General features: G+C 40.6%; 1 pseudogene across 1 annotated transcript; it reads right to left on the bottom strand.

The window, feature by feature from the left end:
• Window positions 1-20,829: 20,829 nt before the first annotated feature.
• On the bottom strand, window positions 20,830-22,078 carry LOC308499749 (large ribosomal subunit protein uL4-like; annotated as a pseudogene). The gene has a single exon. The product of its transcript is annotated as a large ribosomal subunit protein uL4-like (transcript).
• Window positions 22,079-24,701: the final 2,623 nt, after the last annotated feature.

Raw genomic sequence — 24,701 nt, 5'->3', positions numbered from 1 at the left:
AGGATGAACAAGAGGTCTAAACTGATAGTTTTCTAAATTTTAGTTTGTCACTTCTGCATCTGTGCCCTTTTAACTGTATTAATGTTAAATACCTGTTATGATAAACCTTGAGAGTATTCTTCAAATTATGTCTAAATTGGCTTGGTCAGATTTTAGAATGGTAGTTGCTTCCCACATCCATTATATGTGCTACCACCTTACATGTATTTTGTGAATTAAATTGGATTATTGTCTGACTTTTAAATTTCAAATCCCAATTGTTCATTGCTGATACAGACTGATATACAATGGACTTTTGTATTATGACTTTTAAAGGGAAGTTTTCTGTGAAAGTGTATTTGTGTCCTTTCATTGCTAAGCTCGACCATCATATTGAACTCCATTCAGGGTTGTTAGACCTGGAAAATTCATTCTTCCTTTGAGACTCTGTCACCTTACACAGCCCCAAGTGAGATTGTAAGGGGTAGACAGTTTATTGGCTGCTTACAGGACTGCAGAGGTACACATTTGAGTCACTTTTCCTTGGTATTACCCTATAAAGTCTGGTCATTAGTAAATCACGCAGTGTAGGCTGCTTATGTTATTTCTACTCCAAGGCCCTTCAAGGCAATGCTCTTCACAGCCTGTTGGAGGTTATAGATTTTAGGGTCAGGATTTTAAAGCAGCATTTTTTATTTTCTCTATTACAAAAGCAATGCATGGCACAAATTTGGAATAAATACAGACTGAAAAAAAAAAAAAAAGAACTAACCATAAACCCACCACTTGGAGAAAATGACACTTAGCCTTTACATTCTTGTCTTTCTATGTCCACATAGTATTTTTATTTTTAGCAGTTAAGTGGTTAAGGGTGGAGTCTCTAGAACCAAGCCAGAATTTTTGCTTTTACATTTACTAGCTGGGTGTTTGGGAGCAGGTAATGTAATGTCTTGATGCCTTAGTTTCCCCAGTTTATAGTGTGAGATCACGACAGTACCTGGCTCAGAAAGTTGTTTTGCGGATTAAATAAACCAGCACGTGTATAGCATGTAGAACAGTGCCCGGCTTGTGCTAAGTGCTATGTAAGCTTGCTTTTATGATTCCTTAGTCACTGTTTAAGGAAAATGGTACTCCTACAACCCCCACAGCTATTTCTTAGTAACTCTCCTAAATAGAAGTCACTTGGATCCTTTTCAAAGTTCCCCTTTCCACATCTGCCCAGTAGCACTGGGCTAAGGGACACTTCCTGTCTTGAATGAATTTATGTACTGTCTTGGAGTGTGTATCTGAGACTGCTCTTCTTGCACACCCAAGAACCCGACAGCTTATGCAGTAGCTCAAAGGCATGGGATTTGCCCTTGCCTTCCCTCTCTTCTGGACACTGTCTTCATGTTTTGTACTGGGGCCATCGGTCCTCAGTTGATGATGGAGTAACAACTCTTTACTCTCCATTATCTTAAAAAATTAAGCTGCTGCCAAGGGGAAAGTATTTAGGAAATCACACATTTAAAAAAGAAGCAGCTGCTCTATTTAAAAGAAGGCCACCAGGCTAAAATAGAGCATACATGGAATACAGGCCCCTACTGTTTAGTGCCCTGACATCATACAGTGCACACTTGGTAATAGCTCACTCGTGTCTATCAGAATCACACCAGACCACTGTGGGGTGTGGCCTTTCATAGCCCAGGGACATTTTAAATGCCCCTCCCCCCCATTTTCCATAATCTTTTGAGTACCTCAAGGCTCCTGAATCTAAACTCTTAATTTGTCCTAAGTAATTACTTTAAAGAATTGACCGTTGTTCTAAGCAGTGAAAATGAAGGTTTTGTTTGGCCTATATGCTTTGCTTCCAAGGCAAGATGCCAAGTTTCTGAGCATGTCTGGGCATGAAGAAGGCCTGAAAGAAGGAACCTTTGTGGTCCAAGAGCTTGTACCTTTGAATGAATATTAAAAGGATTTTATGGCACTCTGTGAGCACAGACTTTACTAATTGCATAGAGTTTAGTTCGAACAGGAGTCTGAAAAAAAAAAAAAAAGAAAATCAGGAAGCTTCAAGTTAACATTACCAGAATGAAGAAAGAATGAAAAAGGAGAGAGGGATGTTGGTGAGAGTGTCGTCTTAAAGTTCTCATAACTGTTTCTCAGGATTTTGAGAATACAGCATGAATAATCTCACGTACACAAGCGTTCACAAATTTCCCTTAGCCTCATGAATAATTTTAGAAAGCATTCACTATGAAATCCCAAATAAAGTTGGAAGACTTGCTATTTCTTTATCGGAGGATATTTGGAAATATTAGGAGAAAATGGTAACATTTAAAAAAAATTATGTATATTTGAATAGTTACAAATCAGTTTTTATACCCATAATTACCTGAGAAGTTGTGGTTTTATTCATTCATTCATTCATTCACTCAGCCAATCAATCACTCATTCATCCAGCAAATACTTCTTTAATGGCATCGTATTAATACTTGGTGCTGGGGATATTCCCCAGGTCCTTCCAGCCTTTCACTGTGATTTTACAATGTGCAGGCTTGGCTTCAGCATACTTGTATTTGCATTTTGAATGTGTCTCCTTCCAACTCTGAAACCATGGAAAGAAGTCAGATGTAGGGAAACTTGAGAGAAATGAAGGGAGAAAGAACATAAACATAGGCAAAAAAGGAGCTCAATGTCTGTCACCCTTCTTAGCCTGCTGCTAGTCTAGAAGAGAACCACCAGAATGCAGGCCGCCTGGGTTGTGAAATGGTCTTGCCATTTTTTGAGAAGGATTACAAGTAAAGCCATTATTTCCTCATTAAAAACTAGCCTGTTAAAAATGGTAAAGTGCCTCATAATGACCTTGGCGAAGAAAGGAAAAGGCAAACCTCACAGAGAGAAGTACGGGGTAAGCATCCACACTGCACCCTCCATCCTCTGAACAAAGACCTAAGCTTTCAAGACATTCTGAGTTTTGTCACACGGTAAGGAAACATCCTAGGGTTCCCAAACACTGCATAAATTGCTTCCATGTCTTTTCCAGGTCACTTATGATGCGAAAATGCACAGGAACACCAGGTTACACAGTAATTTTTCAGACAGTGGTATTTCAGGCAGATCCTTGATCAAGTTCATCAGAATTCATTGTCTTTGTCTCATGTGTCTCATTTTAAAAATTCCATGCATAATTTTGCATGACTTAAAAAATATTTTAAAATTTGTCGTCTCAATATTTTTTAATATATTCCTTGCTACAGACAAAAAGGTTTTTTTTGTTATGTTTTGTTTTTTCCTTATTGGTTACGTAAAAATTGAAACGACCATCCTCAACAAAGCCGGAAATGGGACCCTAGAGCACAGGGCTCCACAGACCACAGTGCAGAATTTGGGTAAAGCAACAGCGCCCTCTTTTGGCGAAAATGAAGAATCAATTACAGAAGAACCAGACAAAATTCAAGATGATTAAGAGATATTAGAGATCTACTGTACAGCATAGCGCCCATTGTTAATAACAATGTACTGTGTACTAAAAATTTTTCCAAGAGGGTAGGTCTTATGTTTTGTTCTTATCACAATAATAATAAATAAAGAGGGCAGGAGAGAACTTGGAGGTGATAGATAACGTTTATGGCATAGACTGTAGTGATGGTTTCTCAGATAATATACTTATCCCCAAACAGCCCATCCAGTGCCACGCTCCTTCTGCATATAATACTAGTGCAAGTTGTCCTCAGAGCCGCTGCACAGGGACCCATTTGTCCACCGGGATGGTCGTGGAGCTAATAAGAATGACTAGAATCCCTAACACACATTTAGTCTTACTATGTGCTAAGCACTCTGTACCCATTTTATTTAATCCCCATATCAACCCCAAAAGACTAAAGGTATCCTTCGGTGAAGCCAGAACTCAAAGTGGTTTTCATTTCGTTAGAGTTGAGTTCCTAACCACTAACCTACACTGCCTCCTCTATTTTCCTGATTAGCTAGGGCCCCTGTTTCTCTGTCCCCTGGAATTCCAGCTTTGGACACCTGGCACATGGGCAATGAATTTACAAGAGGAGTAGAATAAATGAATTGCTTGGTTTACTTTGCTTTCGTATTGACAGTTCTGATAAAAGTGCGACAAATGAAAAGCTGGAATAAAATGAATAAAAATAAGGTTGTTTTTTTAAAATCAATTTGTACCCTTTAATCATAGTTGAGTAAATGTTTTACCAGATTGTTCTTTCATCCCAGTATACTGTACCCACTAGAGATTGGTACATCAATTCACAAGCAAAATAATGTCCTAGTCAAATTGCTCTTGAAATTTAGTTCAGACAGTTTCTTAACTATGGAATGAAGCACTGTTTCCCTAGCTATGATTAAACTCCAACTATTGAGAGTCACATCTCGTGCCTACTTCAGTGTCTATAGTCCAAGGGTCTGGGGGAGCTCTGGAAGGCCCCCTGGAAGGATTTGCAGAGAAAATACAATAAAAAATAAAAGAAGTGTTTAACTTCTTGACTGTATCCAGAAACTGTGACATTATAATTAAAACCCCAAAATATACAGATTACGCTAAAGTTTGAAATCTTTATACAATTGTCTCCTGGTATCCATGGAGGATTGGTTTCAGGACCCCCTGTGGATACCAAATCGGTTCTCAAGTCTATTATATAGAATGGCGTAGTATTTACATATAGCCTGTGTACATCCTCCCGTATACTTTAAATCATCTCTAGATTACTTATAATACCTGATACAATGTAAATGCTATGTAAATAGCTGTTAAACTGTATTGTTTAGGGCATAGTGACAAGAAAAGAAATCTTACGTGTTCAGAAGTTCATGTACATCGTAGGCCTAACATTATAGTACACGTTAGCAACAATGGAACATTTTTTTTTTTCCAAATATTTTTGGTCCACGGTTGGTTGAATCTGCAGATGTGGAACCGGGGATATAGAGAGCCGACTGTACTGGGCAATGGTTTACAGATGGGGACGATGTTGTCAGTGAGTAGGCACTCAGTCTCTTTGAGCACGTTATGGTGCTTTTCACTCCTTGAAGAAGCCAAACACAATAAAACCTCAATAGTCTAGGAGCCAACTCACTAGAATAATTAATAAAATATTTTTCCTATACTGAACTAGAGGAAAGATGCTAAAGATAAGAAAATATGTCCCTGTTCGTGACAACATGAATGGATCTTGAGAGTATAATGCTAAGCAAAATAAGTCAGACAGAAAAAGCAGAGAACCCTATGATTTCACTGATATGTGGTATATAAACCAAAAACAACAAAAAAACAAGACAAACGAATGAGAAACAAAAACTCATAGACACAGACAATAGTTTAGTGGTTACCAGAGGGTAAGGGGGGTGGGGAGAGGGAGATGAGGGTAAGGGGGATCAAATATATGGTGATGGAAAGAGAACTGACTTGGGGTGGTGAACACACAATGGGATTTATAGATGATGTAATACAGAATTGTACACCTGAAATTATGTAATTTCATTAACAATTGTCACCCCAATAAATTAAAAATAAAAGAAAATATGTCCCTGTTGGAGCTTTCTTTTAAAAGCAAATTTTATCTACCTAAGCAATACATCAATAAGTATTATCTCAAATTAAAAAATAAGAATTTACAGTAGATGGGCAATATTGACAGATGTGGGACAAAGTGGAAGAACAGAAAACAGAAACCTTTTCACATGGCTGCCTCTGCAGAGTGGGCTAGAAACGGGGTGTAGGGACAGGGAAACCAGGGACTACTGCCTTTCCTCTCTTCCTCTCGTGTTATTTGTACATCCACGTTCATTTATTATACTATAATGACAGGAATTTTAAAAAGACAACTACAAAGATACTTTAAAAAAAAATGAACAACATCCATTTAATATCACACAGTGGGTCAGAAATTCCAGCACAGAGTGGTTCAGGTGGGTCCTCTGCTCAGTGCCTTCCAAGTCTGAGGTCAGGGTTTAGCCAGCCTGTCTCTTTATCTAAAATTTCTGAGGAAGATTCTACTTCCCAACTCATTTCAGGTTGTTGACAGAATTGAGTTCCTTGAGGTTGTAGGACTGTGGTCCCCATTTCTTTGACTCATGACGCCCTTCATCTTCAAGCCAACAATGATACATCAAATCCCTCTTATGCCTTCCCCTTCTGCTACATCTATCTGATTTCCTCTTCTGCTTCTAAGGGTTCATGCATTTATACTGAGACCACCTAGATAATACAAGATAATCTTCCCATAATAAGGCCAACTGATGAGTGGGCTTGATTACAAAGGTCAGAAAATTAAGTTCACGAACTCATCCTAGAAAAAGTGCTACATACCTCATTGCTGAATATCACTATGGTCACCTTCGAAGTACTCCCCTTGGGAAGCTATGCACTGATGCCAGCGCCTAGTCTACCCTTCAAAGCAATTCTAGAACTCTTTTTCTGGAATGGCCATCAGAGCCGGTCATTGTATTACACTTGATGTACTGAATGTCATCAAAATGTCTTCCTTTCAATATTTCCTTTATCTTCAGGTAAAGAAAGAAGTCACTGGGGGCCAGAGCAGGTGAGTAGGGAGGGTGTTCCAATACTGTTATTTGTTTACTGGCTAAAAACTCCCTCACAGACAGTGCAGTATGAGCTGGTGCATTGTCATGATGCAAGAGCCATGCATTGTGGGCGAAAAGTTCAGGTCGTCTAACTTTTTCATGCAGCCTTTTCAGCACTTCCAAATAGTAAACTTGGTTAACTGTTTGTTCAGTTGGTACAAATTCATAGTGAATAATCCCTCTGATATCAAAAAAAGGTTAGCAACATCCTTGCAAGAAGTTCTCGAACTTAATTGTTAGACTTCATATATCTGCAGTTTCCCTTTTGCCACAACATGTAATATACCCAGGAGCATGACATCATAGGGCAGAGACCAGGGGGGCCAAAATTCTGCCTACCACACGAGCTTGTTTAGAGAGAGAAAAACTACAGTCCTTGGAAATGAACTGAAGAGACAATAATTATATTCTTCTTCCTTGACGACAGATGCAAGTAGAGAGAAGTTCCAGCTCAATATCATGTAACAGGCTACTTTTACTTATCAACTAGGATGAGCCTATGTTTTGTAGGTCTGGTACATAATTGTGAATAATAAGAACTGAGTCACAGGAAGAGTGGCCTGAGCTCTAGTTCTAGCTCTGTGGGTTATTAGTAAGACAACAAGCCAAAAACAGAGTCACTTAGGCTAAGCTCCGAGTCACCAAACTGAGACTTAATTTAAATACAATTTTGGCTCTCTTAGAAATGGAATCTTAAACCAGTTAATCAGGAATCACCTGAGCAGCACCAGTCAGGTAATCTGCCTGATAGACCCCTGCTGTTTCCTAACAGAAAGTATCCTTGCAATAACCAATCTGCTTTGCGCCGAGCATAACTTCCTTGTCTCTGCTCTCTTCTCTTTGAATAGGCAGCATCCAATCGAGCAGATAAGGAGCTCTGAGGGACTATACAAAAGGCTTCCAGGCTTTCATTCTGTACAGCTCCTCGGAGCTCTTTACCTGCTCGATTGGATGCTGCCCAATTCAACCCATTTTTGCTCAGAAAAAAATCTTTAAAATTTTTAATATGCCTCAGTTTACCTTGTAACAGGGTCCTTGAGCAAATCAGTCCACCTCTTGAGGCCTTGGCTTCCTGATTTGTAAAAGGAAGGAATTAAAGCAGACAGTTTCTCCCCCTGCCCCCAAAGGTTATTTTTAATACGATAGAGAATCAGCATAGAAATGGTTTCATCTCTTAAAAGAATCTAATGTTTGAACCATTTAGAGTGATTTGCATAAAGCAATGCAAGATTCTAGGCATTAAACAATAAGACCATTCATAGAAAACTGCAGTTTTTAGGGTGCTTTCTGCAAGTGAGATATTGTAATTATTGGGCCCCATTACCCTGATGATGGAGAGTCAGAGAAAATAAACATCTTTCCCAGAATCACATAGTTGCTAAGTGGTGGTGCTGCAGTCTGAACACAGGCTCTTTCGGCCTCTATTAGACAGTCAGACCCTCTTTGTCTTTTTACCACTGTGTGTCCAGCCCCTAGTTCAGCATACAACCGTAATACAATAAGTATTTGTAGAATTAATAAATCCATGCTTTGACCAATGAACGAATGACTCTTCGAACTATCTCACAAGGAAATACCCAAAGTATGCTCATTGCTCTGTACTTGCTAACGCAAGAAAAGTCTAACAAAGCATTTTAAATAGATTTTCAACTTGGGCGAAGTCTAAGATGATTTGCTTTACATTATCTGGAAAACCCCACTTCCAGAATATTTTGCTTAATCACAATTTCATTGGATGTCTTACGAAGCAGGACCACGTTCGGAGCCATGAATTAGAAGAAAGTTCTCCCAAACCTCCAAACAGAGACTTTTATCAGCATGTGACGAATGAAACTTCGCAATAACTTGGTTCTCCTTGGAAACATGGACTATTCCAATCATGAAGGAATCAGCATCTCTGAGCTTTTACTCTTGAGATAAGAAATGTTAAATCACCCAAAGAGCAAGTCACCCAAAGGTGAAGTAATTTATTTCTGCTCCTTGGTGATTAATTGGTCTATATTCTTTGGTACCGGAAATGATAAGACTTCAGTAATGAAAAACCAGAGCCTATCTCCCTAGTGGGAAGTTCACAATCATCACTGAATTGTTATATAATTCTAACATGCCAGTACAGAGCTCCTGGCCTGTGGTCGGGTAGGTAAACCTAGTCCCCAGCTCTGTGTAAAACTCCCCTGATGCCAGACAAACTAGGAATTTCCTGAAAAATCTAACCTTAAATTACTTTCCTTGGTCTAATACTTAAGTCTGGAGTGAGGAGTCTACTCAGAAATTAAATTAATGCTCACTTTTATGTCCATAAGTAATATGTATCCATGAATCACCTATAAATAATAATTCAAGTCCATTTATAGTCACACATGACTTACAGAGTGTGTTGAAGCCTCCCAATCATGCCGTGAGGTAGAAACTATCATTATCTTCATTTTGTTTTTGAGGAAACAGGGGTAACAATGCACTTTAACTTGCCCAAGAGTCCACAGTAAGGAAATGGCAAACTCCAGACCCCAGGCTTTCTTATTCAGAACCAGAGTTCTTCCTGTTTTGTGGGCCTGCTGCTCAGCAAATTCACTTGTGCGGGCCAGCAAGCAGCTCCTGAATACGGGGTAACTTTTTGCCTTCCTGTATCTTCTCAATCAGTGGATACTAAAATCACAGCAGCTCTCATGTTAAGTGATATTCTGCAAAATTTTTTACATTGAAAGGGGTCCTTATATTTGGTGGGAATTATGAATCTGAAGACACAAACTCAGAAGTATAAGAAAGGTAATTTTATTTTTCTAGAACAGAACTTAATTTTTATTATAAGCCCCTAATCTGCTGGTTGGTAGAAACTTAATTTGCACCACTTAAAGGATTCCCTCTCTCGCTCCCTCTATTTTTCCCTGAGGTTGTGTCCAATTTCCAAAGGCTTCTGAGGAGCCAAAAGACCAAGGATAGAAGCCCACCTGGTTCTCCCCACCATCTGGCCTGCCCATGGCACCCCTTCTGATCTTCGTTAGGTGATTGCTGAGTCATCCCAACTTCCCTGTCCCTTTCTGTTACCTGGTGTCATTTTGCTGTCCTACGCCATGCTGGAAACTTTGCTAGGTTGTTGAAGTCCCTTTCAGCCTAAAATACACCCCTCAGCCTTCTCCTTCTGAGGTTTTGCCACAGTCCCAAACCCATTCTAGGAGCAAGCAGAAAAGCCTCCTTCTCAAGAACTACCCGCATCGACTCCAGTGACACAATGTCCCTTTTTATACCAATTATTTCTAATGTACCCTTTGCTTTCCTCAAATGGAATTTATAGCTAATATAAGCTATCAAATATAGCAAAAAACAAAACAAAATAAAACAAACACCTCAATAAAATTCCTTAACTGTAATATAAAGGAAAAACAAATGGAAAATTATAATAAATTATATGCACTTAAATATGTAAATGTCCTGACTACACTAAAAGGCATTATCAAGGAGTCAGGTAATTGTACACATATGCAGAATCACTGTGAACATGCATTTCCAAATGGAGACAATTACACACGTATGCAGAATCATCTTGAATATGCATTTCCAAATGGAGACTGAGACAGGGAACAATATTGGCCATTCCAGTACCATAATTCACGTTACATCAGTAACATGATTTTCCAAAAGAATGATTAACTCTTGTTAAAATCCCAAACAAAATAAATGAGAATTGTCCTTCAATTTTCACAGTAGAGTCACTCCTGGATAATTCAGTGAGTATTAAAACACTATAAAATACTATGTGCTTATTTAAAAAGCTCCTGGCCAGACTAGAATAAAAGGGATCAGATTTCCCCTCCCACTCGAAACAACTAAAATCAGGCAGAGTGTATGAAACAAGGTCCCTTAGGACATTTGGTTATTAGGCAACAATGCCAACCTTACAGGCCAAGGTCCAACCTCCCAGTCAGATCTATTCCTGCAGGACTACACAGAAATTAAATCAATTCCATTTAAAACATTAAGTACATCCCCTCTTTGATTGAATGTACAGACATTTATTTACAGTTTACTAAGTGAAGCTTCCCGGGAGCTGTATTAGGTTGGTGCAAAAGTAATTCGGTTTTTGCAATTCTTTTCAATCTTTCAAACCGCAATTACTTTTGCACCAACCTAATAGTGGTGTCATTGTTGATCTTGTAGATAATTTTGCCTAAAAGTGATAACTTAAAGCCCTGCTCAAGTTCCGGGATTCTGTCCGGATTAAATGGTTTCCGTTAAACTCAGTGAGATTATACACTGCGCTGACCTGACAGATACGAGAAGACACGATGTATATAACTTAAGCCAAAATCCAACCATAAACATTCACTGAGCACCCGCTGTGTCTGGTTATGGACCGTCAATAGGACACACCTTCAGGGAGCTCAGAGACTAGTAGGGGGTGTTCTATCTACTCTAAAGGCTCTGAATCAGCGATAAAACCACCCTATGTCAAACATCTCCATTTCCTATGGGACGAAAGATAGACATGTCACATATCATATGGACATCTGCCCAGGTGGAAATGGTGAGCCCACCCGGCTCTCCCTGGGGAAGCTGCCTTCATCCCCTTTGCCCAACTCAGGTACATGTTTGTGAATCCAGGTGTGGCCAGCTCACACGCGAGTCTGGAGCTGAATGTGAGGAGCCAATACATCTTTGTAATCTGGCCCGTTTAAAGCACCTGTCCCCAGGAATCAGCAGGTGTTCTACACTTTCCATCTAAACTCTTGATATCAGTAACCCTTACCCAGTGCTTCTTAAACTTCCATGTGCACACTTGGGGATCTTATTACACTGCAGATTCTGATTCAGAAGGTCTGGGATAGAAACAGAGATTCTGCATTTCTAACAAGCTCCAAGGTGATGCCCATACTGTTGAGCTGCAGGCCACACCTTACAAAATACAGTGTTACAGAAGGAGCAGGCCTTACAAGATACAGTGTTATAGAGGGAGCAGGCCTTACAAGATACAGTGTTATAGAGGGAGCAGGCCTTACAAGATACAGTGTTATAGAGGGAGCAGGCCTTACAAGATACAGTGTTATAGGAGAAGGGGGGGCCTCACAAGATACAGTGTTACAGAAGCCATCAGTAACCATAGAATCACAAAGAAACTGTCAATGAGGTATGTAAACATCTCTTCAATCCCTTGGCACTGTGGCTCCTTGGAGATGAGGTTAGCTCTCCTTCCTTTGTTCAGGGGGTCTATATGTCAATAAACACTTTGTATAGAATGTAAGTGAATGATGGACTTTCTAGAGAGGTCAGGAAAGGCTTCCAGGAGGAAGTGATTTCTGAGCTGGGTGCGTAAAGACAGTTCAGTGGGTGGAGAGGAGGAACAGGCCCAGAGAGGTGAGTCCCTGCAAGGCACAGACAGCACAAGCCACGCTGAAAGGTTAGCTAGAGAGACATAACTGAGCATACACTCGGAGTGCTGTGTGGGGAGTCAGCTGATGCAGTGCTGGTACCCCTGCCTGGGACAGTTGGGAGGGAGAAGATAGTGGGCACAGCTGGGCACATGCTGAGGCTGCCTGGGGTTAAATGTCCAGGAGATGGACACTGGCAATCCGAAGCTGGAGTCTGACCTGGAGGCTGGATCTTGACTCCACACACACATGAGTGGTGGTGGGAGTTGGGGAGGTCAGTCGTCCTAGGGAGGGCAGAGGTGTGCTGAGGCCCTGGGAAGCTACACTAAGCGTCTTTGGCTCCGGGTGCTCATTCCAGTCAGAAACAGCCCCAAGCATCTGTTCAGGTTAGTATATAAAATCACACAGTTGTTTGTGCCAGGTACTAATAAGGACTGTGATAAGAACATCGAATTTTTAAGAATGTTTGAACCAACATCTAGATAAGCATGGAAATACTAACCCTTAAAGCATTGAATTTTTTTTAACTTTGAATAGAGTTTTAGACTATTGACCACTAATCTCTCAGAATCTATAAAAATCTGCATCCATCATTGTGTAGCAAAGCCAGTTAGAACTAGTCAGCAATCAGTCTTTATGCTAATTCACACAATCAGGGACTGCACTATTATTAAATGCAAATGGCTCCAAGCAATGAAAAAAATCCGTGTATTATTTTTAAGGGCGCCAAATCCCCTTTTCACAGCAAAGCCAGTTTGTACAATGATTATTCTTGCTGTTTTAAGTGTTATTTTCCAGAACTTTTACATAATAGATTTTTTTCATGGATATATATACCTTCCTGGTGTTTATCTTTAAGTTATAATTTCAATAACCACTATGTAACTTGAGATATATGTTATAGTCTGGAAGAATTTGTTTCGATTATTAATAAGGGAAATTTATTCTCAGGACTGCACACTCTGAAAGAAGAAAGAGAAGCAATATTTTCTATGTCTGTCTTGACTCGTGTAGCGTAAGAAAGAAATTCCAGCAATTTGATTAAATTTACTGCACTCTGACGTGTACATTTTGTCTCTTATGGTCAAATGAATCTACTACCGACATTTATGTACAGCTAAGTCAACATTGTATGGAAGCATTAACTTTTAAGTATTTCTTAAATATATTCCACATATATTTACTGATGACATGTTAGTATCCAAATTGGTAATTAAAAGCAAAGTGATCAGTTAAAATGACTGTCAACTGCAATACTTTTTACATGCACAGTATCATTTAATTTTCAAAATTCTGTGTAGAAATTTTTTTTGGAAATTGTATCCATTTACAGACTGCTGGAGCTTAGAAAGATCACACGCTATCAATAACAAATCTGAGACTCCAGCTGAGGTTACCTGTTGCATGATGACAGCTGCATAAATATTCTAAAGTGAAACAGGGTTTCGGTTTTTGTTTTTTTTGTTTTTTTAACTGTTCAAGAAAAAGAAAATATTTAGAGTTGACTAGAGAAAGCTATTAAATAGCTAGTTCATTAATCACTTCATGGACACTGTAAATATAAATGAAACCTGAATAAAGCTGAGCTATCTTGGGGCTGGTCTCAGCAGAGTATTATATCCAAAAGAAACATGAATCTAACTCCAAAAAAGCTTTGCAACTTAATGGAAGAAGTCTCCTGGAGACGCAGCAAAGGGGGAACCACATTGCATGACATACAGTGGAACATTCTAAAATCTTTTTTCCAAAGTTTCCCTCATCTCAGTATCTGCTCCCCTAAAATTGCTCCTCCACAAGAGACTTTCCTTAGTACCCCCTCTCGGCCCCCTTCTGCCCCTTTGCTGGCCACCCCCAGCCCCAGTGCCTTCCAGATTCCACTTCTTTCCATGGTTACTCCATGTCCTTTCTAATACAATTCAATTTAGCCTCTTAGCTCCCTCTCAGGCTCTTCCACAGTAATCCCTGGTCAAGGCAACGATGGGACCAGCAGGCAACAGAGAACTCAGGCTGCGGACGCGGAGTGGGGTGCACATATACATGAACTTTTGTTCTCCTGGTCACATGAACTTAACAGTTTACATCCCCTAATGGCTTCCAGCTCCCTTCCACACCCACAGAGTTATTTATCCAGCCTCATCCCCACTCCAGCCACACAGACTGGGCTGCCTTGTTCATCCCCAACCACTCTCTAGCCTCAGGTGCTTTGTACTTCCTCTCCTTCTGTCCAGAATACTTTTCTATAGATGTCCACAAGTGTGGGTCCCTCCTTTTATTCAAATCTGAGTTAGTGAGGCTACCCCTGAGCTCCTAGTCTAAGACAACAGCTCCTCTCTCTCCACCCTTTTGCCGTGCTTTATGTTTCTTCAGCACGCTTATCACCATCTCACACTGTGTGCTTGCTTGTTTGTTTGTATCTCCCATTAGGAAGCAAACTTTACGAGGGAAGGGACTTGGTCTATTTTACGCTCTGCTGAATCCTCAGCACCAAGAATGTTGCACGTATGTGGTAAATGTTCAATAAATACTTGTTAAATGGATGGATAGCAATTATTCATCAAAACCTTATTAGAAGGCTAATAAATACTTCAGGTAATGAAGAACACATTTTCCTTTTGAAACGTGACACTAATTCCTTGTGTAGTCACATGTTTTCTAACGAATCTCTATTCTATAAGCTCCTTTGGCTGTTCTTGTTATGGACTCTGCGTCTCTGCGGTGTCTTCCACCTCCCACCTGCCTCTTCTGTTGCATATAAAGTCCAGGTTTCCCTGTCCAGTCTCCAACTCAACCTGCGTGGTCTCTGAATCTCCTAAGCTCCCCGCAATCTCCAGTTCAGGTGTTCACAGACTCTGTTCTAGTTGATGGAAGGTCATTAGCTTCCAGAAATGTTAACCATCTGTGAGCCCCCAGGACACTGGTGTCTTGAAACATGGAAGACTCCAAGGCCCTGGCCTTGCCAGCATCTCCGATGTCTGAGTTACAGCAGAGAGTGGCAGTGCTGGGGACGTTGGTGTATGTGCTGCCCAGCGTTGTGAGGGCCTTTCTGGCGAGCAAGAAAATGGGCCCCAAAGTAACTGTTTAAATGCTAGCACCCACGAATAAATTGCTGCCTCCAGGGTGCCCTCAGTGCCTCTCACACTTTGTGATTTCCTGGAGGGAGCACCACCTATACTCGTCTCAGTAATGAGCAAGAAGCAAAGCAGCCTTTGTAGTAAAGAATTTGGCCACACCCAAAGAGAGATGTGGCCCTTGCCCGGGCTTCTGAGAGGTCATCTGTGTCATTCCCAATAGTAGTGTCTATTTAGGGCCTGGCCCTGATACACCAGATCTCAGAGTAAGGCTGACTACAACCAATAGTTTTAGGGTGGGAGCCAGCTGTGCCAGAAAGACCAACCTTGTGACTTTGGTTGCGGGCTTTGGCTGGAAGCTGAGATCAACTGGGGGCAACCGAGCAATCAGTAATGCCTATGTACGAGGGCCCCCACAAAATCTCCAAACATCAAGGCCCAGGTGAGCTTCCCCCACTGCATTCTGTGTATTCTGTCACACATCAACATCAGGGTGGTAATGCACGTCAAGGACAACACAGGCATTGCTTTTGGAATCCTCCCAGGCTCTGCAATATAAGTCTCTTCCTTTAGTGGATTTCAATCTCTACCCTTCTCCTGGGATATACCACAACTATACGTATGTCGCTTTCAGTGGGTTTTGTCACTCCTTCCTTCTAGCGAAATATCAAAACTGAAGGTGGTTTGGGGAAACCCTTCCCACAAACTTGGAGTTGGTGTTAGAAGTGAGGATGATATTGGGAACCGTGCCTGGAAACCTCAGTTTGGCTAACTCTGGGTGCACCCCCATACCACAAGATTGGGGCATCTGCTCCAAGGTGTTTCAAGTCAAAGCAACATGCCACCCTTCTTTTCCATTTCACTTTAACTTTTATATTTCTTTCTAAATTTTTTTAATTTCTCAATTACAGTTGACATATAATATTAGTTTCAGGTGCACAGCATAGTGATAAGACATTTATGTCTTGTGAAGTAATCACCCTGATAAGTCTAGTACCCATCTAACACCATACATAATTATTTTCCATATTTCCTATGCTGTAAATTACATCCCCACGACTATTTTTATGACTGGCAATTTGTATTTCTCAATCTTTTCCCCTTTATCACCTATCCCTGCAATCCTCCTCCCATCTGGCAACCATCAATTTGTTCTCTGAATCTATGAGTTTGTTTCTGTTTTGTTTGTTCATTTATTTTGTTTTTAGATTCCATATGTAAGGGAAATTACATAGTATTTGTCTTTCTCTGTTCGACTTATTTCACTTAGTATAATACCTTCTATGTCCACCCATGTTATCGCAAATGATAAGATTTCGTCTTTTTTATGGCTGAGTAATATTGCATTGTATATATGTATCACATTTCCTTTATCCATTCATCATCCATGGACACTGAGGTTGCTTCCATATCTTGGCTATTGTAAATAATGCTACAATGAACACAGGGGTACATATATCTTTTTGAATTAGTATTTTGGATTTCTTCAGATAAATACCCAGAATTAGAATTGGTGGAACATATGATATTTCTATTTTTATTTTGAGGAGATTCCATGCTGTTTTCTATAGTGGCTGCTCCAGTTTAGAATCCTACAAACAGTGAAGAAAAGGATTCCCTTTTCTCCACATCCTTCCCAACACTTGTTTGATTTATTGATGATGGCCATTCTGACAGGTGTGAGGTGATATTCCATTGAGGTTTTAATTTGCATTGCCCTGATGATTAGTGATGTTGAGCATCTTTTCATGTCTGTTGGCCATCTGTATATCCTCTTTGGAGAAATGTGTTTAGGTCCTCTGGGTTTTTTTTTATGTTAAGTTCTATGTTAATATTTCTTTATATCATTTTTAAAAGCTTTTGTAAAGGAAATGCACTTTTAAAACAGGAGGTAAACACATCGTTAGTATTTATGTAATATTTGTGTTAAGTCCCAAGAGACTTTAAAAATATTGAATTTGAAAATGATTTCCAGCACAGTATTTTTTTTTTTTTTAGCGTCATTAAGTCACCTGTCTAAGACCTCACAATGTTCACAGCAAAACTAAGAACAGAACATGCAATGCCTGATTTCTCCATCTGCTCAACAGACCATGGTCAGGCCTGAGGACACATTAGCCTTAGAACACAATGGAGAGCACAGGATCTTCAGTAGGGAGCAGGTGAAGGAGGGGAGCCAGGACAAGATAAGGAAATTGGCCTCGGGCAAATTACAGAGATGATGAAGGCGGCGCCCCAGGCAATTCTGAACTCAAAGGGATCACAAGGTGAAATATGAGGTCCTGGCCAGCAAGAGATAAGAAAGCAGAAAGAAGAAAGGAGGCGTGAGGAAAGGCACAGAGGCTCTTAGTAGATGTGAAAACAGAGAAAAAGTGGGGTTGGCGATCCTATAGATGAGGTGTAAGTGCTGAGAGCTGTGGAATAAGCCCAACTCACTCCTGCTGTGGGAAAAACCAGGGATTGCACTAAATTCTTTCTCTCTTATCTTTTCAATCAGCCAACACTTAGCACTAGAGGCCTTCAACATAAACAAGCATTGCTTTATTGACAACCGATGAAGAACGCTTTTCTTCAACCTAGGAAATTGCATTTGGATGAGAATAAATGAAATTTAAACCCTATAAACTTGATAAATATCTAGAATTGAATATCATATCCCTAAAGTCAAAGAAGTTTCTTAGAAATAGTGGTTTTTCCTCCTAAAGGTGAAAGGTGAGGAGGGAATGACTGGTAATATTCTGTCCCTAATTGATGGAATGGAGGAGGTAAGGAGCCCAGAGGCAGAGAGGAAATTACCGCATTGAGCTAGAAGCAAAGGGAGAGGAGAGACTCTGTGACCTTTGTCAAGGAAATAAGTTATTGGGGGAGAAAAGAGTATGTGTGGTACACAGGTCTTCCACCTAGCTGGGCCCACACATCATGCCTAACAGTCACCCCAAACCTAGATTCTATTCCAAACTGTGTGTAGCCCTAAGTAATGAATCTTGATCAGTCTAAGCCAATCATAGCAAACCTGTTTCTTTCACCAAACAGTTGATTTCCCGGCCCTCCTCTTAGCTAGGGTAGCTGTGTGACTCAGCTGGTGCCAACAAAATGTAGAAGGAAGATCTAGAGAGATCCAAGACGGCAGAGTAAACATTGTGCCTGCTTCCTTCCATGAACACATTAAAATTACAACTAAATGATAGAACAGTCAACCTGGAGAACCATCTGAAGTTTGGATAAATAGATGTTTTATGACTAAGGATATAAAGAAGAAGCCACGTCAAAACTGGTAGGAGGGGCGGTGATGCAAAATGAGCTGGCCCCGGTGGGGCCTGATGGTTCAGTTGGTTAGAGTGCGAATTCTTAACAACAGGGTTCCTGGTTTGATTCCCACATAGGCCAGTGAGTTGCGCCCTCCACAACTAGATTGAAGACAATGAGCTGCCGCTGAGCTTCTGGAGGGAGGCCAGAGGGCTCAGTTGGTTAAGTAGCACGAGCTCTCAACAACAAGGTTGCTGGTTCAATTCCCACATGGGATGGTGGGCTGTGCCCCCTGCAACTAAGATTGAAATCGGCGACTGGACTTGGAGCTGAGCTGCGCCCTCCACAACTAGATTGAAGGACAACGACTTGGAGCTGATGGGCCCTGGAAACACACACTGTTCCCCAATATTCCCCAATAAAAATAAAAAATTAAAAAAAAATGAACTCAGCATCATTGAAAAAAAAAACCAAAAACGAGCTGGGCCCAAACCTTCATATGGCAGTTGAGAACTGAGAGGGATATCTCGGCCATGGAGGATTCCCCCCGGAGGAGCGAGGGACCCCAGCCCCACACCAGACTCTTCAGCCCAGAGTACTGGTGCAGGGAAGAGGAGTCCCCACATCTGCCTGTGAAAAACAGTGAAGATTCTGATCATTTAGGTGGAATGGAAGGCTGCGGGAAGCCGAGATATCCTCTTAAACGGCCCGCGCACAGACTCACTCGCTCGCAAGCACTCACCTTGAGCTCCGGTGGAAGGACGGTGACTCAGGAGGCGTCAGAAGCATACAGGGGCAGACTGAGGTGTGTGGCTCTGAAGCAGGGCTGGAGAACAGTCACCATTTTCCCTGTCTGGGTTCCTGCTCCTGTGCAGCCTGCAGCCTGGCGCCATCTTTCCTGTGTTGAGCCCGCCCCCACAGGCCAAATCTGAATCTGATTGGCCTGGTGAGCTCCACTGCTCCACGTGCTGACTCACTGGGAACCTGCCCTACCCAACTCCCCCAACGCCAGGGGCACTTCCTTTCGAGCAGCCAGTCCCACCCACATTGTACTCTTTCTTGGAAAAGTATCAGAGTCCCCTGGCTCTAGGTGGGTGATGACTGGCCTCAGTGTGCTTGGAAAAAAAAATTAGGAATAATAAAATGGCAATAGCTACATATCTATCAACAATTAATTTCAGTGTAAATGGATTAATTGCTCCAACAATAAACATAGGAGAGCTGAATGTATAGGGAAACAAAACCCTTACATATACTGCCTATAAAGATACACACAGTTGAAAGATACACACAGACAGAAAGTAAAGGAATGGAAAAAAATTATTTCATGAAAATGGAAACAAAAAAACACCAAAAAAATCTGGGGTAGCAATACTTATACCAGACAAAATAGACTTTAAAACAAAGGCTATAACGAGACAAGGAAGGACCTAGTAATCCCATTTCTGGGTATTTATCCAAAGAAACCCAAAACGCTACTTCAAAGAGACATGTGCATCTATGTGTTCATTGCAGTATTGTTTACCATGGCCGAGATTGTAATGGAGGCAGCCTGGGTGTCTGTCAATGGAAGAATGGATAAAGAGGGAGGTGGTGCATATATACAATGGAATATTGCTCGGCCATGGAAGGAAATGGGTTCTTGCCATGGCGGCATGGATGGACCTGGGAGGTACTGTGCTGAGTGGAGTATGTCAGACAGAGAAAGACAGATACGATGTGATTTCATTTATATATTGAATCTAAATAACAAAAAAGAACAGAAGTAAACTCATAAATACAGAGAACATTTTGAAGGTTGCCAGATGGGAGGGTGGTTGGGGTTGTGGGTGAAAAGGGGGAAGGGATTAAGAAGTACAAATTGGTTGTTACAGAGTAGTTATGGGGATGTAGGGTACAGCATAAGGAATATAGTCAATAATATCATAATAACTATGTGTGGTGTCAGAGGGGTACTAGATTTGTTGGGGTAATAGACGGTGGGCTGGGGGACAGGGTGAAAAAGGTGAAGAGATTAAGAAGTACACATTGGTAGTTATAAAATAGTCATGGGGATGTAAAGTAAAACATAGGGAATATAGTCAATGATATGGTAGTAAGTATGTATAGTGCCAGGTGGGTACTAGACTAGTTAGAGGGATCATTTCTTAAATTATATAAATGTCTAACCACTATGCTGTACCCCTGAAATTAATATAAACTAATATTGCATGTCAGTTGTAATTGAAAATTTTAAAAAGGGGGGAAAGGATGAAGGGGAGTTAGAGGTCCAAATCTCCAGGTATAAAACAAATAAGTCATGGGGATGTAATGTAGAGCATAGGGAATATAGTCAATAATATTGTGATGGCATAGTGCAGTGTCAAATGGTTGCTGAACTTATGGTGATCACTTGTTTAGGTATATAAATGTTGAATAACTATGGAGTACACCTGAAACTAATATAATATTGTATGTTAGCTATGTTTTTAATTTTATATATATATATATATATATATATATATATATATATATATATATATATATATATATGTTTGTTTCTCACTGCCTCTTTTATTCAAAATTAGCTGTCCAAAGTGATTTGACCTTTACAGAATAAATAAATTTAAGTTTATGCCACAGGCTTCTTCTGTGGTGGGTTTGTTTCCTTCAGGCTTCTTGTCAGCTGCTGGTTTCTTGGTAGTTGCAGCCTTTTTTCTCACCAAAGGCTTCTTCTGCTTTGTAGCACCAACATCCTCTTTCCTTTCTTCCCTACAGCTGGAATCTTGCCTGGAATCCCCTTCTCATCAGATTTGGCTTTTCGCGCAGCTGCTGCGTCTTCTCCCCAGAGCTGGTGGTTCTTGGCCTGGAGAAGAATGCTGTTCCGGAGCATGATCTTTGCATATTTGTTTAGCTTCAACACGATTCTCAGATTTTTCAGTGGATTCTTCTTCAGGACTCAGAGATGAATCTTCTTGCGAGATGCTTGGAGGGCTCCTTGAAGCTCTGGGCTTTTCAAGATTCTGCTAAGGTGTGTGTCGAGCATCTCGTGCGTGGGAAGGTTGTAGTTACTCTTGAGAGAGGCCTCTTTACGCCAAGTGCCACACAGGTCATCTAACTGGCGGAAAGCATTTTCAGTCCAAATGCAGAAATGGCCCACGTGCCCCCGAGGAACAAGTTTGCTTACATTAGGCAGAGTCATTCCAGGGATGTTTCCGAAGGCTTTGATGATGCCGTTGTCTTCATTATAGATGACGCAAGGTCCCCTGTGCTGGATAGCACGATGCCCCTCTCATTTGCTGAGAGGCATAGACCTTTTAGATATCATTCCAGACCTTAAGTTTCTTAAGAAGGATAAGAGACTCCTTGGTCTTCTTGTAGCCTTCAACTTTATCTTCAGCCACCAAAGGAGGTTCAGAAACTACCTCAATACAATGACCTTCAGATATGACCAGCGTGGGTAAGGCCGAGCGAGCCAGGTCAGAGCAGATGGCATTTCGCTTCTGTGTTGTGTTCACTGCGTTGCTGACGGCGCCAGATTTTGGTTGGTGCAAACATGCGCCCCGCACGACACATATCACCAAAAGCACCCCGGCCAGAACGATAAGTCCCACCCCCTTGAACTCTGGGAATTCGAGCCGCGGCTCTGCCCGTACCCCACAACCCAGCACTGCTTTCATGACCTGCTAATTCACTGACAGCACAGGGCTGTATATTGTTTTTGCACAAGTTGGTATAAACAAAGTTCACAGTATCTCGTTGAAGGGGAGCCTTGAACACAACAGACAAAGTGACTTTTCTGTCATATGATTCCCCCTTTTCAGAGTACACTGGTGTCAGCATATGAGCACACGCCATATGCTGTGTGTGGGGGAGGAGATGGCCACGCTCCTCTCAGCCTGGTGGCTCCCACAGGAAAAGGATAAAAATATTAAAAAAAAAAAAATTGTAGAAGGAAGCTTCTAGGAGGTTTCTGGGAAATGTTTTGTTTTCATTATTAAAAGAAACCAATATGGCTGATGCCACCTCCTTTCCTTTTCTTCTTGCTGCCAACACAGACCTTGAGGCTGAAGCTGCAGTGAACGACTTGTAGTTACGGGAGAAAGACCAGAGAATCACAGAGACACCCGCCCTGACGTCATGAAGCCTCTGAGTTGAGCCAGCAGCTGCCACCTCCAGGCTTCTCTGCAGGTGAGAAAAATCAGAACTTGTTTGCTTGTGTTACCCTTGATTGTGTCTGCTCTTACTGGCAGCTGCTGAATGCAGCTTCTATACAACAGTCTTAGTCCAAGAAAATGTCTTTTGATCTTGAATCATTGCCTTCATAACCGCTAACATCATATTTTAGATGGTCACTGAAGGAACCCCACAATTATTTTTTTAAATTGCCTTAGAGATCATGGATCCCATCCAAGAGGGCTCTGATCCTCCAGGCTCCATAAATTCCAGTTTGGGAAGTAAACTAAACCAGAAATGCAATTATAGCAAGATTAAGAAAGACAAGGCATTGACTAAAAGAAAAGGGTCACCTCAAGAAAGTGAGACCATGGGAAACGGAAGGCAGCAGGACACACCCGCATTCCTCCAGCCGAGGGAAAATGGTGACAAGAAATCTGTTTCTGCTTGGCATCCAGCCTGCATGCCAGACGGCAACAGACTGAGCCATGGACAGCTGGTCTGTTGGTATTGATGGGGGGGCCACTGAGCAATTGGTCCCCTCTCTGGCTTCCAGCATGACAAATCCAGAGCTTTAGCAAGGGCCAATTGCATTTGTAATTAGTACTCATTAGATTCCCATGGCTTTCTGGAAGCTAAACTGAAACTGAAATCCACGGTTCTTGACCCCAAGAGTCACCCTCTGAATGGGATCGAGAATGGGGGGAAATCAACCGGGATGCTAAGGATGGAAGAACAAAACCAGAAAAGGAGAAGGTGCTAGACAAACCAGCTGAGAACTCGTCTTCTTCTACCAATAGAAGCCTTTTCTCTTTGAGTTCTGAACAGCATGACTTATGTGTTGAAACTGAGTCCTACTTAAAAGAAATTCAACACTGAGTCCTACTTAAAAGAAATTCAACACATAAAAATCCAAACCTACAAAACAAATTGAAAGATCGTTCACATTACAGATGGAGAATTCATTTTACATACTGCAGGGTTTCTTCATCAAATGAGCTTTCCTCGTACCTTTACTCCAAGATTTGAACTCAGCAGAATTCTTCAGCATGGTGTCCCCATGCAATCATAACGCCTTATGTGCGTGTAAAGCGTTCCATACTTTATATCTCCACGTTTGCCCTCATGACTACACTATTTAATCCTTATGAGAATTCTATGATTATGAAAGGACACATGTTCCTTTCATAATTACATATTTTTGTTCAAAAAATAAATATTCACTTAAAGATAGGTTTACCTTTAGCTGAGTGTAAAATTTACATATATTCATTGCAGAAAATCAGAAAATATAGAAAGTTGAAAGAAGGGGGGAAAAAATCCTCCATACCCCAAAGAAAACGACCATGATTTTAAGCTTTCCTTTTTTTCAAATAATTTTTAAAATTGAAATATAAGTAATGTATAGCATTATATTAGTTTCAGGTGTACAACATAAGGATTTGATACTTGTATATACTGCAAAATGATAACTATAGTAAATCTAGTTAACATCTGTTACCGTACATAGTTACAGTTTTTTTTCTTGTGTTGAAAACTTAAGATCTACTCTCTTAGCAACTTTCAAATATACAGTACAGTATTATTAACTATAGTCACCATGCTGTACATGACATCCCCATAAACTTTTGTTTTAGTCTTTGTGCTGTGCATGTTATTTTGACATAGGCATGATAATACCGATTAGATGATTTTATTGTCTGCTTTTTTTCACTTAACATAACATGAAGATTTTCTCAGGATATTGTTATTCTTACTAAATGTCATTTTTTATGATTGCATTCTATAATTTATTTATTTCTGATAATGAAATACTGTGCTCATTTTGTTTTGAATTGCCCTGTCAGCATCATGTAAGCAAAAATCTAAATGAATTATGCCATTATGAAATCTACGAAGCTCCCTAGTATTGAGATTTTCCTCTTACTAATCACTTTCTGATGAACATCTTTATGTGTACATCTTTTTCTATATCCGAGGTGAATTGTTTTAAGTTAAATTACTAGAGATGAAACTACCGTTTCAAAAGGAATGAATGTTTTAAGGTGCTTGATTGCAAAATTACTTCCCAAAAGGATTGTACCTATCTACACTACAAAGTGTCTGTTTTAACCACACCCTCACGATACTGAGTGGGTGTTTTAAAAAATATTTATAGGTTAAAAAAAATCACATATTATTATATTAATTTACATATCTTTGATTATCAATGAGGTTGGTACATCTTTCCAGAAATTTATTAACCAGTTATAGTTCATCTTTTCTGAAAGATTTGGTCCTAGATCAGAAACAAACTTCATTTTAC

This window comes from Rhinolophus hipposideros (assembly GCF_964194185.1).
Source record: "Rhinolophus hipposideros genome assembly, chromosome: 7".
NCBI classification, from domain to species: Eukaryota; Metazoa; Chordata; class Mammalia; order Chiroptera; family Rhinolophidae; genus Rhinolophus; species Rhinolophus hipposideros.
This window is presented reverse-complemented; position numbering and strand designations above follow the sequence as displayed.